Source organism: Rattus rattus, chromosome X, assembly GCF_011064425.1.
Source record: "Rattus rattus isolate New Zealand chromosome X, Rrattus_CSIRO_v1, whole genome shotgun sequence".
Classification (NCBI taxonomy): domain Eukaryota; kingdom Metazoa; phylum Chordata; class Mammalia; order Rodentia; family Muridae; genus Rattus; species Rattus rattus.
This window is the reverse complement of record NC_046172.1, coordinates 10,173,972-10,188,904: the sequence shown is the minus strand read 5'-3', so window position 1 is coordinate 10,188,904 and position 14,933 is coordinate 10,173,972. Positions and strand designations below refer to the sequence as shown.

At 42.3% G+C, this 14,933-nt stretch overlaps 1 long non-coding RNA gene across 1 annotated transcript in view; it reads left to right on the top strand.

The window, feature by feature from the left end:
* Nucleotides 1–10,163, top strand: part of LOC116888981 — a 36,359-nt gene extending 26,196 nt beyond the window's left edge. Inside the window, exons 2-3 of the long non-coding RNA XR_004386357.1 lie at nucleotides 9,436–9,469; nucleotides 10,039–10,163. This is a non-coding gene — a long non-coding RNA (uncharacterized LOC116888981). The remainder of the gene's footprint in view (nucleotides 1–9,435; nucleotides 9,470–10,038) is intronic.
* The last annotated feature ends 4,770 nt before the right edge of the window (nucleotides 10,164–14,933 follow it).

Genomic DNA, 14,933 nt, shown 5'->3' with positions numbered 1-14,933 from the left:
TCTTCATATATTTTGGATATTACCCCTCTGTGCAGACCCAAAGTGACATACATGGTGCATAACCACTTATAAGTGATATTAGCCATAAAATCCAAGGTAACCATGCTACAATGCACAGACCCAAAGAAGCTAAGTAACACGGAGGGCCCAAAGGAGGATGCTTGAATCTCACACAGAAGGGGAAATAAAACAGACATCGGAAGTGAATGGAGGGGGGGACCTGTGTGGGAGAGACGATAGGGAGTGGAACGATGTGGGGATCAGGTGTGGGGAGAGTAGAGGTGGGAGGAGAGGGCTGGGAGAGAGAAAGGAAATCGGCGGGGTGGCATCTCTAGGACAAACTGGAGATCTGGGTTGGGGGAGGCTCCTGGGAGGATATGGGGTGACCATAACTGAGACCCCAACTAACAGGGGATATGGAAACTGAAGTGGCCACCTCCTGTATCTAGGCAGGACTTCCAGTGGAGGGAAGGGGACACAAACCCACAAACAAAACCTTCGACCCAAAATTTGCCCTGCCTACAAGATGTGTAGAGATAAAGAAGGAGCAGAGATTAAGGGAATAACCAACCAATGACTGGCCCATCTTGAGATTAATCCCCTGGGAGGGAGTTAACCCCTGACATTATTACTGATACTCTGCTATGATTTCAGACAGGAGCCTAGCATAACTGTCATCTGAGAGGCTTTATCCAACAGTAAATGGATCCAGAGACTCACAGCCAAACATTAGGTGGAGTATAGGGAGTCTTACGGAAAAGTAGGGGATAGAATTGAGCAAGCCAGAGGGGTTAAGGACACCACAAGAAGACCTACAGAGTCAACTAACCTGGGCCCAGGGGGGGCTCACAGAGACTGAACCACCAATCAAAGAATATGCATGGTATGGGCCTAGGGCCCCTGCAAATATGTAATAGATATGTACCTTGGTCTTTATGTGAGTCCCCTAACAAGTGGAGCAAGGACTGTCTCTAATGACTCCAAATTCCTTTAATTCTGCTGCCTGCCTTTAGATTCCTTTCCCCTGTCTGGGCTGGCTTGTCTGCCCTCAGTGGGCGAGGAGCCACTTAGTCTTGCTTCAACTTGATGTTTCAGGATGGGTTGGTATGGTATGGGGTGAGTGTGGGGTTACCCTTCTTTGAGGAAGAGGGAGGGAAGAGGTGGGGAAAGGTGGTAGGCTGGGACTGAGAGGAGAAGGGGAAAGGGAGCTACGATTGGGATGTAAAGAGTGAATAAATAAGCAATATATGAAAAAGTATAGCTTGTTTGGGGCTCGTTCCTGGTACCCTCATGGTAGCTCATAATGATCTGTAACTTTGGTTCCAGGGTATTAGATCTCCCTCTTGATCACCAGGCATTCACATGGGAGATATATATATATATATATATATATATATATATGCAAAACACATAAAATAAATGACTCTAAAAATAAATGGAACCCATTTTACCCTCAACATTGTGTGATGATGCCTTCTGGAATTAGCATGTGACTGGATGACTTTCTAAGTGATGGCTTAGGGTACGCTCTCATACATTATTGGTTCCTGTCTCCTCTGTCTTCCAAAGGCACACATACACACAGAATCTCCTAAATCTCAATCTCAACAACTCTGCTTTCTCCCAGGCACTCAGAGGTCAGTGTGCTATAGACACACCCTCCTGTTTAAGGAGCGGACCTGGTTCCCACCCTTGTGTCATTTGTGCATTAGTATCTTCGTCTACTGTTTAGTTGAGATTCTGGTTTATATCTTTCTTCATCTCGGTATAGAAGCGCTCTCCTTCATGTCACCTTTCTGTTAGCTGGAAGGAGAAATGGGTGGAAATAATTATTTCTGTTCACGTCAAGACTGAAATAGAAGGTGTGACTTGCATTTGGGATCTGATAAGGAGGTACCTTTCTATGATATAGGACTTACACAAAGAATACCAATTAAGTATGGTAGGTAGGTTTTGCTTTGTTCTGCTCTTCTTTTCATCTTAACTAAGGAGCTAGGAACTCTGCTACACCTTCAGAATAGCAGGAAGTACTTCTGGCACCAGGGAGAGTGCCTTAGTTACTGTCTGTTAAATGCTTTGAGATGAAATGTCTTCTGTCCCCAAATAATCTGATTTTAGCCCTAGGTACGATAGGACAGGAAATGTAGTACCTTGCTCTGAAGAGGGCCTTTCTTTCTGGGAACTGTGATTGCTACTTCCTTCCAGATCAAAGGACAACATCGGGGAGAGGACACTTAGAACTGGGGGCCTTGCCCAGTGGCCAAGGATCATATAAGAGTAGTGCATAGTGAGAGGAAGCATGGATTATGAGAGGATGGAAGCAGGGGTTTGGGAGCAGAGAGGAAAAAGAAAGAGAGAGTGAAAGAGGGGGAGGGAAGAGAAAGGGAGAGGGAGGAGGGGAAGGTGGGAGGGAGAGGGAGGGAGGGGAAGGTAGGAAGGAGAGGGAGGGAGGGGAAGGTGGGAGGGAGAAACAGACAGTGACAGAGTGACAGACAGACACACACTCACAGAGAGAGAGAGAGAGAGAGAGAGAGAGAGAGAGAGAGAGAGAGAGAGAGAGAGAGAGAGAGAGAGGAATTATTATTGGAATCAAAGAGTTTTGGCTTGCCCTTATATTTGTATAAAACCTGCTGAAAGCAGATATAGTCTTTGAAAAGATAAGCTCACCCCTAAGTCAAGCCAGCTTTTTTTCCCGTTAAGGTGACATGGCTTTGTTATCTGTCTGCCTATTTTGTTAGTGGCTTGCTTAGTTTGTTGCATTTTTTTTTTAACTTTAAACAATTCTTGTTGTTTGGCCAATACAGCTTTTTGGTTTTGCATTTGTGGCCTTATCGTCTGCTTCTCTTGTGCAAAAACAGGGCCTTCCTCCTGTTAAATGACAAGTCACCAGGCCCTCCTGTCTTTGTCTACCTCAGAGAGACCTGTCTCAGTCATTGCACTGCAGCTGCTGCTGAGTCTGTCCGGATTGCAGGCAGTCAGGGCTTGCTCTTCCCCCATGGTCACGCTGAGCCTGCTAAGTTGGATTCCCTTCTTTATCTGTGGGGAAGAGGAGAGAAGGCACCTCGGATACAGAGAAGATAATGAGCAGTGACAAGAAAGGGCTCCTGTCAGGGAGGATCTGACAAAGAGAAGGTGTGAGGACTGCTGAGTGTGTGTTATCCACCCTGGAAAGCTGTCAGTGCTGGTGCCAGGGGATGCTCACCCAGAGTGAGCCGCAGGGTCACTCATTCATACTTTCCTTTCTCTCTGTCTTTCCCTCCCTTCCTCTCTCCCTCCCTCCCCTTATTCCTTCCTTCCTTCTCTCTTCTTTGCTGTCCCTAAACCCTTTCCTCTTTTCCTTCTTCACTTCTCTTTTATTTCATTTATGTGCTGTGTGTGTGTGTGTGTGTGTGTGTGTGTGTGTTTTCACATAAGCATAGCACACACGTGAAGGCCAGAGGAAAACTTGCTAAAATAGATTCTTTTCTTCTACTGTGTGGATCCTGGGGAGAAAATTCAGGTCATTACACTTGGCAGCAAGCACCTTTTCCTGCTGAACCATCTTGCTGGCCCTTTCCCACTCCCACCCCCCATTTCTTTTAGTATATGTTTGTTCGTTCACCGTATAACCATTAATTATAATATTTATTCATCCTGTGTTCTCCCAACAAACCGATAATGAGTAGTTTAAATATTTACCAGGTGTTGTCCTTGGGCCTGGCCTTATAGTGATAAATAGGGCAAAGACCTTGACTTAATGAAATCAAGCACATGCCCATATTATGATCTAGTCATACTGCTTGTCCTAATGGAGTAGTATCACTAAGGTTGTCTGGGTGCTCAGGGGAGAAGGGTGAGATCCAATTGAAAGGAATGCTAGAAACTTGAGTGTTTGAATGGAGCCCGAAAAGATGGATACGAGACTGAGTAGAGATACAAGACTGAGTAGCGATGCAGCTGGCAGCAGCTTTGAGATGGGCCAAGTAAGCCCATCAGGATGACTGGAATACAGTCAAGTGAATAAGGACAAGAGATGAAAGTGAAGGCTATAGAGTCCCATAATGCACCACGGCACACTTGAAGATGGCTACTACCCCCAATGCCAAAGCCCTCTTTATGGAACTGCAAGAAGGAAGGCCACCTGGATAGTGGATTGTCTCTTTGTCTTTTCTCTTCAACAATTCAATCTAGATTAGCCAATTTTGGCACTAATTTTCATCTAAGTATCTTTTATTCTACAGTCAAAATTCATAAAGGAAAAATAATTAAGAGCAGTGGGTTTGGATTTGGAATTTCACCCATGAATACCCTCTTCAAAAAATCAAGGGGAGAGCCATAACAATGGGAACTCTGGGTTTTTGGCAGACAAAAAAATACTCAGTTTTAAATTCATTATCCTCATCTGTAGCCCATGCTGGCAATTGCTTACTGAATATCTATTCTCCACTCTTCTTCCTGATAAACAGAGTGCTATATTCCTGTGGTAGCCTAGCTAAGTAACTCCAAGCTTCCCAGCCCCTGTGAGCATCAGGATGGAGTGCCTGGGAACACTTCTAAATAATCTGGCTGGTTTGGTTTGTTGCCCCCCTCTTCTCCTTCCTTCCTTCAGGTACCTTTACGGGAGTATGGTATACTATCATGATACTACTGTTCCCTCTGAGTAACTTGTACCTTTCACTAGGAAACTAGAAACAACACATCTTCTCCGGGCTTAGAGTTCACCCATGTATCTTAGTGTTTCTAGATCCCTCCATTGCTGCCTGTCTCAACAATGATGCTTGTGGGTGTGTGGAGGGCATGAGCCGGCCAGCCTGCTGCCTGTCTTTTGGCCCTGTTCTCTCTTTCTGAGATGCCTCCTTCTCTCTGCCGGAGCTTTCCTTTGCACCTTCTCTCTGCAAGCTTTGTATGATAAATGAGAAATGACCTTCCCATTTCATAGGTGGCACTGTGCTTTCCGTACGTGTTCATGTTCAGCCAAGGCAGTATAAAGTGCTCCAGCTATTTCAAAAAAAAAAAGAAGGAACCAGGCACGTGGAATTGATTATAAATGTGTTCAAAGGGCTGGGAGAAGGGACATGCTGAGGAAAGTCTTGTTGTCCCACCTGCTGGGAGTTCTGCAGGCAAACAGCCTCGAGCTGTCAGCAGTCTTCAGGGCCTGCCTCAGCTTTTGAACAACATCTTGCCCAAAGCCATGCTCTTTTGGGACAGTCTCTTGGCCCACTGCCAGGTAACTGATGGGCCCTATCTACTCTCCATCTCCCTGTGGGGTTGGCTAAGGCTTTCACAGCCCTGCATCCCAGTTATACTCACAAATGCTAAGCCTTAATAAATAGCCGACCTGCCAAACTCCAGCTCAGTGTCAGCTTCCTGAGAACCTAACCTGTGACATGAGGTAACCCAGAGATTAGTGACTAATTGCAGGAAGTCATAGACACCCCTAAGCTTGAGCTACAGAGCAGGAGGCAGGTCACAAGAGCCAGAATCCACTTACCACTGACATTCCTGGAACATTTGACAGGGTTGGAACTGAGCCATCGCCAAAAAATTCCAGAGGCCTTTCTAATTCGCACAAGTCACTCCAGAGACCTTTCTGAATCGCACAAGTCACTCCAGAGGCCTTTCTGAATGGCACAAGTCGCTGGAGCCTGGAGATAAGCAATACTGATTAAGATGCCCCAGAAACAGAAAAAAGAAGAAAAGAAAAAAATTTTTTCTATCTTCTTTTCACCTTCCCAATACCCAACAGTTCTTCCAATTAGCAAACACTATCTGAAAGTCTCCTGGCAAAGTAGTTAGGGAAATTGTTTTTGTAGGATTCCAATCCTTAGTAACACATGGCAGAGAGGCAGACATAGAGATGAAGGGATAGAGGCAGATGCCTACAATACCTTCTAACCTCAAGTCCTTCCTTACTTTACGACAAAAGGACAGAAGAGGCAGGGTCTCATATGCATATGAGACCTAAGGCCTAGCTAACAATATGGTTGCTGCCCCAAGAAAGACTCTGAGGTAAAGAACGAAACTAAAGCTGTACCCAGGCTCCTGACCCCATGCCCCATGAGACAAACAATGTTACGTTGCTCGAAGTTGTTAGGTTTGTGAGAATGTGTTACCCAGCAGTAGATGACAAATCCAATGAGTGATGGATGATGGGGGATGGGAACATCCAGCAAAGCATCTTTGAGGAAATCTAGAATGAAGACTACATTTTTTTTTCAAATGGGAGCAAAAGAAGAGTCATCAGAGTCACAGCAAATAATAAGTTTCTGGGGATGGAAGTGTTCATCCCAGGGTCTACTGGTTAATGTTGGGAGTGCATGGTGAGAGATGAATCCGGAAAGTCAAGAAAACTTGACACTAGCTTTCAAAGTTCACTGGGCATTAGAATCCTAGAAATAATAAGGTGCGTGGAAAATTCTGGGGCTTGTTTTCACTTTCAGAGGTTCTGTTGAAATGAATGGGGGATGCTGTGCTGACATAAGAATTTTAAAAATAAAGTCTTCAGATAGCATGGAGGAAACGCAGCGAGGCGCTTGCCTTGAGCATATCCCAAAATTCAGTAATTGTGCCGCAGTGGTTGCTCAGTGGTTAAGAACATTTGCTACTTTCCTAGAGATCCTGGGTTCAGTTCCGCACACTCAAAGGGGCGGTTCACAGCTGTTTGTAACTCCAACTCCAGGGCATCTGATGCCCCCTTCTGACCGCCAGGGGTACTGCATGTGTGTGGAATACATGCACACGTTCAGCCAGAAACACTCAAACATATAAAAACGTTTTAAGAAAACAAACTCACCACAAGCAGGGAGGGAGGGACAGGGGAGCTCAAGGGGCTGGGGCTAGAAGAGAACATGATCTGGTATTGGGAGGGGGGAAAAGGGCTGAAGCCCGGAGGGCCAGCAGACAGAATGAAAACAGGCCACCTCCGAGAAATAAGGTTGGGAGGATGCTCTAGAATGTACCAGAGACCTGGGAAGTGAGAGACCCTCAGGACTTAAAGGACGGACCCTAGATGAAAGGCCCTACAGTGGGGAGAGGGAACTTATTGAACCCACCTCCAGCAGAAAAACAGGGCATCAAGTGAGGGACGGGGTTGCTATCCCACAGTCAAAGCTCTGACCCATAATTCTCCCTGTCTGAAAGAAATGCACAGATGGAAATGGAGAAGGGCCTAAGGAAAAGAAGGTCCAGCGACAGGCCCAAAAGTGGTTTCAACTCAAGGGGAGGCCCCAAGACCTGACACCGTTACTGAAGCTATGGAGTGTTCACAAAAAGGGACCCTACCATGACTGCTCTCCAAAAGACCCAAAAAGCAGCTGAATTGGATGCAGATATGTGCACCCAACCAATGAAGAGAAGCTGGTTGAATTAGGGAAAAGCTGGAAGAAGCTGAGGAGGAGGGCGACCCTATAGGAGGACCAGCAGTCTCAATTAACCTGGACCCCTGAGATCTCTCAGACACTGGATCACCAACCAGGCAGCATACAGCAGTTGAGATGAGGCCCCGACACATATACAGCAGAGACTCCTGAGTCTAGGTTCAGTCAGAGAAGATGCACCTAACCCTCAAGAGAATGGAGGCTCCAGGAAGTTTAGAGGTCTGGTGGAGTCGGTGGGGTGGGAACATCCTTATAGAGAATGGCAGGGGTTTGGGGAGGAGGTATGGGATGTGGAACAGTTGGGGGACGGAATGGAAGGGGAATAAAACCTAGAGTGTAAAAATAAACAAATAAATAAATTTTTAAAAAGAAAACAAACTTAAAAATTCTCAGTAATCACGATATTATATTTGGATGCAATATTTTATGAAATCACGATTAATGCCAAAACTGCACAACGAGCAAATGAAAGTGTTTAAAAAAAGATAGACTCCTTTGATAGTTATAAGGTGCAGCCAGCATTGAGAACCACCACTCTAGACCTTGAAGGAACTTGAGTAACATCTTGAGATTTGTACTGTGCCAACGAATCAGGTTTGGGTGTCAAGAACCAAGAAAATATTATCAGATGTCTGGTTTGGAAAATTGTTTGGTTGCTGGGCGATAAGTAGGTGGGGAGTGGCAGATGATATGATATATGAGACAGGATTTTAAGGAAAGAGGGAAACAGACCAACTGGAAAGATGTTGCACAATCCCTACCAGAAACTGATTTACTGGGTACGGTAATCAACTAATGACAAGGCGCGAGAGGAGAGGCAGAGTGCATCTGCAGTAGGTCAGAGCTGACTGAGCTTCCTTGCAAAGGTGAACTGTGCACATTTCCCGGCTTCAGATTCAAACATGTCCCTAGTTTCTCTGTTTACAGAGCAGGGACTGGCAAATGTTTCAAATGGGAGGAATGGCAAATTGTTGGCTTTGTGGTTTTGCTGTTGTTGTATGGTTGACTTTTGTTTTCGTTTTGCTGCTGCTGCTGCTGCTGCTGCTGCTGCTGTTGTTGTTGTTGTTGTTGTTGTTGTTGTTGTTAAACATTTCCCAGTATATGCAGGGCTGAGGAGCTTGTTTATAAATATCAGAGAGAATCTGATGATGAATTAGATGTGAAGGATATGGTGGGTTAAATAAAAATGTCTCCCGTAGTCTTGGGCATTTGAACACATGGTCTCTGGTTGGTGACACTGAGAGTAGTTTAGGACAGGTGGCCTTACTAAAGGAAGTACATTATTTGTGGTGGGCTTTGAACGTTTAAATCTCCAATCTACCTTCAGTTGCATTTCTCTTCTTCCTGTTTATAGTTGAAAATGTGAATGCCTGTCACTTGTGTCCCTGTCTCTTTGCTGTCATCAAGGACTATGACATCTCTAGAATTGCAGGCTCAAATTAACTCTTCTATAAGATGTGTGTGTGTGTGTGTGTGTGTGTGTGTGTGTGTGTGTGTGTGTGTAAATAATGTTTTATCAAAACAACAGAAGAGCAACTAACACAGAAGGAAGAAGGCAAAAATTTTAAAAATTCAGAAAAGCATAGCCCATATAGATGAAAGTCTGGTGCAAGTAACTAAATCATGAAATGTAAGTCTGGGGATTAGTTGACAATAGCAAAAAGCAGTGTGCAAGAAGGCATCTATGGTCACTCTCAAACTCTCAGCTTGACAACTACCTATTGTTCTAGTTAACAGCATCTCTGGAGAGTCACAAGCCCAGAAGATTTCAATAAGCTTAGTAGACTTAGAGAAGCAAGCTTACTCGGATCAAAATTTGAGGACTCTATTTTCTCATCCTTTGGGCTGTAGCCTTTGGAAGAGTATACCTAAGAAGAAACTGGAAGCTTCTTTAATATGGACCTAATTCACTTGGTTATGTTGCAAGATGAGTACTGTCTACTCACCTCGAGACCAGATTGAGGATGTTGAGATCTGGTCTGAAAATAATTTATTGATTAGCTGAGGATAATTCATTAAATCTCTTAGTGCCTTATTTTCTTTATTTGTGAGGTAATTTGACTTCCTCTCCCATCTTAAGGTGTAATTATGAAGATAAAATGGCATAATAAATGGTAAGTTTCCTCTCCCCTCAAATTTAAAGGAACTCTTTAAATATAAAAATGTGGTCATACTCTTATGAAAGAAATGATAATAAAGGCATTATGCCAATCATTGGATAATCTTGAATGACCTGGTTAGACAACTATGAAGTTATTAATACCAGTGATTTTCCCTCTAGTCTAGAGAATTTTAGACACCAGTTAGGTTTAAATTTTATTCATAATAATAGACTGAAATTTTGTCTTATTTTTCAATTCTGACTTTAGATCTCCAGAATTTAAAAAATTATTTCTGTGCCTCATTCTAAGGAAATGCATTTGGTTTCCCAATAAAAGATTCCAGCTTGACTACTTGTGTTTAAGTTCAACGTTTCTGTAGATATATTATCATTTAAACTAGAGGGAAACAATCTTCCTTAGCTAGAGCACAGGGCCATGACCTTGCCTACATGATGGGCAGCTAATCCACTTAAAACCAGTAACTTGCTTTGTATAATTTATAAGAACCCATGAAAAGACAGGCCTCCATAGATTAATATTTCAGTTGTCTTCCCTTCCATTTCATCCTTTGGATGTGGCAGCAACAATACATGAATCATTCTTGAACTGAGTCGATATCAAACATCCAGAGCTTCATCTGCATTCGATGAAGGTCCAACTCACTCAAGGCAAGTTCCAGGAGGATTTCAAATACATGGGTAATTTGCCTTTGACACCTCTTACCTCAACACAATTGTGCTGGCTTTAAAATAAAACACCTTTAACTTCTTAAGGGAAAAAACCTTTAAATTATTATTTAGAGATGGAGACGTGATCCTCTTCCTCATGATTCACACAGTCTTGGGAATATTTTTGACTAAGAATATCGTTGAAGCATGTTATGTCTGTGAAGTCCAAGAATAGGCCATATACTATCAAGAATATTCCTCTACATCTCTTGAAATGCTTATCCTCTAATTATTCCATTTAAGGATGCTCCTTTCAGAAGTAATACTTCTGTTATGCTAAGAGAAAGCCAAGCATTCAAGGGAAGCCTTGTTTAGATGTTCTGGCCAATTGTACTGGGTGAGCTAAGTCTTTAGATCAACCATGACTAAGCACAGGCATGTTAGTAAAGAAGGATCCAGATGATCTCCATCCCCAACCATGCATTCATACAGCTACTTAAATCTCCTTACTTGAGACACATTGTAGAACAGGGACATTATCCAGCCATCTCAACTGTCTGTATGTGAATTCCTACCCAGCAGAACCCATGCATACAATAAAACTGGTTGATATCGCCGAGTTTGCAGTAGGTATGTGGCAATTCATCATTAGAACATTGAGTGACTTTCTTTCTCTTTTTGACAGGATTAAAGAGGACATAGTTCTTTAAAACAGGAAGACCGACCTGGGCCTCTGACTAAGAATCAACACAAGCCCTCATTGGCAGCTCTATCAGGGTTAGCCAACTTTTGACATCATGGCATGTTATCATTGTCTACAAAGTTTACATTTTGAGAACTGCAATATCAAGTAAAAGTAATTGCCAAAAGACTCACAATGTTTTATGTAAGTTTATGATTTTGTATTGAGCCCTATTCATACCTAACTTGGAAGGCATGTGATATATTTTCTATGGGACACATTGGACATGCCTGCTTGACTATTCTCTCTGTGTTGACTTCTGAGTAAAAAGGCCACTTCTGTATGCTAAATCCCCTCATCAGTCCTGTCTTGACAGGCCTTTCATGGTTCATTCGTTGATTCATGTGGTCATGAAACTAATCTTTATTGAGCTCCTACTATATGAGAGTATACGTCTACAAGTTCAAGACATGATGGTCAACACAGAGGACCTCTGTCTTTCTGGAGGCTGTGTCCAGTGCAATGCATTGATCTTTTCCATACCTTTTTGACATCTGGTGAGTTCTCTGAATCATTTACTGTAACTGGGTTTTCAAATTCATTACATGTAAAAATAGTTAAACTCATAAAAGAAACTAATATTCTATCAATTACTAAATTATTTTTTTAAATTGTGATATAGTAATGAATGTTTTTATTTAATACAACATTCAGATCTAGTAATGAGTCTAATTAATTTCATGGTGAAGACAATTAAAAATAAAACATTAGGGTATTTACAAAAGCTGTGTAATAAAAAAAACATATGGCATTTTGGTAACAAAGTCAGAGGTATACAATACACTTATAACCTATTTCCTACACAATTAAAGGATGACCTAAATTTTAGTAAGTAAGACTTAGTTATATACATACATATATGTAGTATATATATTATATATATTTGTATATACATTTGTATATACAAGTACATCACTGTTTTACAATATTCTATGTAGCTGAAGTTAAAATCCTTCTCAGACATTAATGGAATGATAGCACCAGTGTACAATAAACAGTGGTGCCTGTTATGTGAATGTTTTCCTGAGATTGCTGTAACAAATTACTGCATACTTGGTGGTATAAGAAGTAAGAATTTATTCTTTTTTTATTTTAAACTTCTACAAGTCCCAAATCACCATCACCTGGCTGCATTATTTTCCTCGACTCTTATGGTATCTGATAGCTACTGAGTTTTATTGATGTGTGGTCATATCTCTCTGTTCTTTAAGACCAGAACCTTCATGATTCCTCTCTCTTTTCACCTGGCCTTTTCCCTGTGAAGAAGCTCCCCAGTTATCTCTGGATTGTTTATCTTTTTTCTTTTCTTTTCTTCTCCTTTCCTTTCTTTTCTTTTCTTTTCTTTTCTTTTTTTCTTTCTTTCTTTGAAAACATACACTTAAATACACATGGAGACCACCTGGATGAGCCAGGACAATCTTCTCATTTTAATATCATTAATTTAACCTAATCCATATAAAGTAATACCTATAGGCCCTAGGGATTAAGGTATCTTTTAAACATCCATTTTTATTTTCACTCTATCACAGTGACTTGGACTCCTCAACCAATCTGAGTAGTGATGTGCCAATAATAGGTCTCCTGAAGGAGAGGCTTTGAGCTAATAATTTATAGAAAAGTAAAAATAAGCAGATGAAGGAAGTGGACAAGGTAGAAGGTAGGGAGAGTAATTGAAACACACATATACAAATGAGTGTGTGTGTGCGCGCGCACACACACACACACACACACACACACACACACTCACACACACATATACAGCCTATAATGTCTATGTCACATTCTGGGCATAAAAGTCTTCATTGTTTAAATGCCCCTTCCAAACTTCCTATTAATGTGTGATTTCCACTATGACAGCATGTGGAGGTGGTACCTTTAAGAGGTGAATGCGGGATAGGAAGAGAGAGATGGCTCAGTGGATAAAGAGCACCTACTGTTATCGCACAGAAAGGGAGTCCATTTCCCACATCCATGTCAGGCAGTTCCCAACCACCTGAAATTCAAGCTTCAGGAGACTGACTCCTGTGGCCTCTATCGGCACCTGCACTTACTCAGCACACAGATAGCACAATCCACATAATTAGGTTGTAAGAACACTGTCTTCATCAGCGGACTAATATCCCTAACCAGAGAGCAGGTTAGTTGTGGAGGGAATTTCTTTTCTTTTCTTTTTTTCATTTTTTATTGGATATTTTATGTATTTACATTTCAAATGATAGCCCCTTTCCTGGTTCCCCTCTCTACCACCACCACCCCACTTCTATGAGGATGCTCTCCCTCCCACCTACCCATTCCCACCTCAACACTCTTCAATTCCCCTATACTGGTGAAAGAGCCTTCACAGAACCAAGGACTTCTCCTTCTATTGATGCCAGACAATGCCATCCTCTGCTACATGTGTGGCTAGAACCATGGGTCCCCCAAAGTGTACTCTTTGGTTGGTGATTTAGTCCCTGGGAGCTCTGGGGGGTCTGATTGGTTGATATTATTGTTCTTCCTATGGTGTTTACAAACCCTTCAGCTCCTTTAGTCCTTTCTCTATTTCTTCTATTGGGGTCCTGTGCTGAGTCTGATGGTTGGCTGCAAGCATCTTAATCTGTATTAGTAATGCTCTGGCAAAGCCTCTCAGGAGACATCCATATCAGGCTCCTGTCAGCAAGCACTTCTTGGCATCAGCAATAGTGACTGGGTTTGGTGGCTGCATGTGGGATGGGATTCTCAGGTGGGGCAGTCTCTGGATGGTCTTTCCTTCAGTCTCTGCTCCACTCTTTGTCCCTGTATTTCCTCTCATGAGTATTTTGTTCCCTCTTTTAACAAAGACTGATGCTTACACATTTTAGTCTTCCTTCTTCTTGAGCTTCATATGGTCTATGAATTGTATCTTGGGTATTCTGAGCTTTTGCACTAATATCCACTTATGAGTATATAACATGTGTGTTCTTTTGTGACTAAGTTACCTCACTCAGCATGACATTTTCTAGTTCCTTCCATTTGCCTAAGAATTTCATGAAGTCATTGTTTTTAATGGATGAGTAGTACTCCATGGTGTAAATGTACCACATTTTCTGTATCCATTCCTCTGTTGAAGGACATCTGGGTTCTTTCCAGTTTCTGACTATTATAAATAAAGCTGCTATGAACATAGTGGAGCATGTGTCCTTGTTGTGTGTTAGAACATCTTTTCGGTATATGCACAAGAGTGGTATAGCTGGGTCCCCAGGTAGCACTATGTCCAATACTCTGAGGAACTGCCAGACTGATTTCCAGAGTGGTTGTACCAGCTTGCAATCCCACCAACAATGGAGGAGGAGTGTTCCTCTTTCGTGGAGGGAATTTCTTTATTGTGAGAGCTTACTATCACACAATTTTCCTCACTGAGCACTCTCTACTATGTTCTATCACAGTAAGAAGACATGTACTACTTTGCCAGCTCCTTGATATTGGACTTTTCAGACTCTAAAAGTGTAAGAAATTACTTGATTTTTATAAAGATCAGTCTGTGATACTTTGTTTTAAGAGCAGGAAAAGAAGCAAACAAACATTAAGACAAAATACATCTGGTGTATCATTGCACCAGAGGAGAGTACAGTGGAGGCTACCTCTGGAACTATCTTACCGAATTCGGTTCTTTCCCTTAGAGCACTGAGAAGACAGAAAAAAAAAATGGCACATGCTCTGTGTTAGATTTTCATATCTATGACAGGATGTTCGAGGGAAAAACTTAAAGTGACTGTTTTCTTTTGATTTTTGACTTCAGTTCTTTCTGTCTGCTGTCCTTAGCTCTGTCAGTCCCCAGTTCATGATGAGGCAGAACGTGATGGCAGCGTGAGCCCATGGGAAAGGCAATTCGCTCACACTGCACAGATCGTACACAAAGATATACACATGGTGAGGGACGAGCAATCTCCATAGGTATATGCCTTCTGACAAACATCCTCTAGCTAAGCCCACCTCCTAATATTTCATCACTTTCCAATATAGCACTGCCAACTGGAGAGCCAGGAGGGTCATTGCATCCTCAAACCAAAAGGTGCTCAGAGTTTGGTTTAAAATCATTCTGTTTATT